The following is a 1,975-nucleotide window of genomic DNA, read 5'->3' on the forward strand; positions in this document are numbered from 1 at the left end:
AGGAAATTCCATAGACTAAATATATGTGTCTTATACATCACAATATCACATATATATTTGAATTTTTTGTGGTAAAAAACAGGAATGTAAATTTTATCATTTAGTTGTATGACCATCACCACTTATCCATTTCCAGAATTTTTCATTCCAAATAAACTCCATGCCATTAAACAATAATTCCCCATGACCCTCCCCCTCAGCTCCTGGTAACCTCCACTCTACTTTCTGTTTCTATGAATTTGCCTATTTTAGAAACTTCACAGAAGAGGGATCATACAAAATCGTCCTTTTATGCCTGACATGTCATTCAGCCTAACGTCTTCAAGGTCCATCTATGTCGCAGCCTGGATCAGAATTTCATTCCTTTTCATGGCTCAGTAATAGTCCATGGTGCGTATATACATTTTTTCCCCATTCATCTGTTGATGGACACTTGGTTTGCTTCCTTCCACCTTTTGGCTATTGTGAATAATGCTGCTGTGAACATTGGTGCACAACTATCTGATTCTACATCTCTGGGGTATGTATGGTCCTGCTGTATTTTAATTCAAATTAAACAACAGGCCCCGTTGCAATCATGGCCGAAGAACAACTGCAGGTTGGGAACTGCCCCTTCTCCCAGGGACATGGTGCTCTGGCCCAAGGGAGTCACTTCAGTGTCACCACCACTGACAACAAGAGGTGAGCCAAGACTGTACGGAAGCTGTGCCCGGGAGGGCAGCTCCCATTGCTGCTGTATGGCACCCAAGGGCACACAGACACCACCAAGACCGAGGAATTTTTGGAGGCAGTGGTATGCCCCCCGCCAGGTACTCCCAACTGGCAGCTCTGAACCCTGAGTCAAGCACAGCTGGCCTGGACACATTTGCTAAATTTTCTGCCTACATCAAGAACTCAAACCCAGCACTCAATGATAATCCAAAAAAGGGGCTTCTGAAAGCTCTGCACATTTTAGATGATTACATAACATCCCCCCTCCCAGAAAAAGTGGGTGAGACTGGTGCTGAGGAGGAGGGCATCTCTCAGAGGAAGGTTCTGGAGGGCGATGAGCTCACCCTGGCTGACGGCAGCCTGTTGCCAAAGCTCCACGTAGTGCAGGTGGTGCTAAGAGGTACTGTGGATTCTCCATCCCTGAGGTGTGCCGGGGGTGTGTGGGTACTTGTGCAATGTCTCTGCGGGAGAGAGTTCACCTCCACCTGTCCAGATGACGGCCTATGATCACGTGGCCAAGGCCCTCAAATAAGCTCCCTCAGTGGTTTCCACTTGGCTCCCCAGTGGACACACTCCCAAATGTTCAGTGGGAAGTGAATTCTGGGGCCCTTGTGCAGAGCTGCCTGGGGGATGGGGGGGTCTGTAGGTGGGAAGGGCAGGACAACCTATTTCAGTAATAAAATACAGAATAAAGAAAAATTAAACAGTAGGCAAATATATTTTATTTCAAATTACACCTCCAACTCTTCTCCTCCTCAGTGTGTTATAGGGCAGCACGGAGCGTGTTTTACAGATGCGGAAACTGAGCAGGAGGTCAGGGCTGCAAATCAGGACTGGAAGCTGGATCCTTGGTGTGTCGTCTTTTGCACTAGACTAACGTCCCTGAGGACAAGGGTTGCAGTCTGTCCTTATCACTGATGTATCTCCAAGGACACGTGGCTATGGTGTAGTCAATATATTTTGAAAGAATAAATGAATGTTTTGTGTGCGTGCGTGTGCTTTACACTCTGGCAGGGCCTCTCAAATAAAGTCCTGCTGCCTAACACATATTTCTTTCCTTCTCCAAATCTCCCTCTCCATCTATTAGACACTTCCCTTCCAGAGGGACTTGTTTGTCCAGACAATGTCTTAAATGATAACAACTTCGGCCCCAGTCAGGCCTGAGAAAGGTTGCTTTCCAAAGGATTTCTGTTCACAGCCAGGGGAGATGTCCTTCTCCCCATCCCGTGCGTGGCTCCCTCTGAGCTCGCCCTGGAGTTCTCTG

The 1,975-nt window shown here is 47.3% G+C and overlaps 1 pseudogene; it reads left to right on the forward strand.

Annotated features, from left to right (window-relative positions):
- Positions 1 to 626: 626 nt before the first annotated feature.
- LOC129081527 (chloride intracellular channel protein 1-like) lies at positions 627 to 1,243 on the forward strand (annotated as a pseudogene).
- The last annotated feature ends 732 nt before the right edge of the window (positions 1,244 to 1,975 follow it).

The sequence above is a fragment of the Pteronotus mesoamericanus genome, unplaced genomic scaffold (assembly GCF_021234165.1).
Source record: "Pteronotus mesoamericanus isolate MK-2021 breed Mesoamerican mustached bat unplaced genomic scaffold, CSHL_Meso_final scaffold_1066, whole genome shotgun sequence".
In the NCBI taxonomy this organism is placed as follows: domain Eukaryota; kingdom Metazoa; phylum Chordata; class Mammalia; order Chiroptera; family Mormoopidae; genus Pteronotus; species Pteronotus mesoamericanus.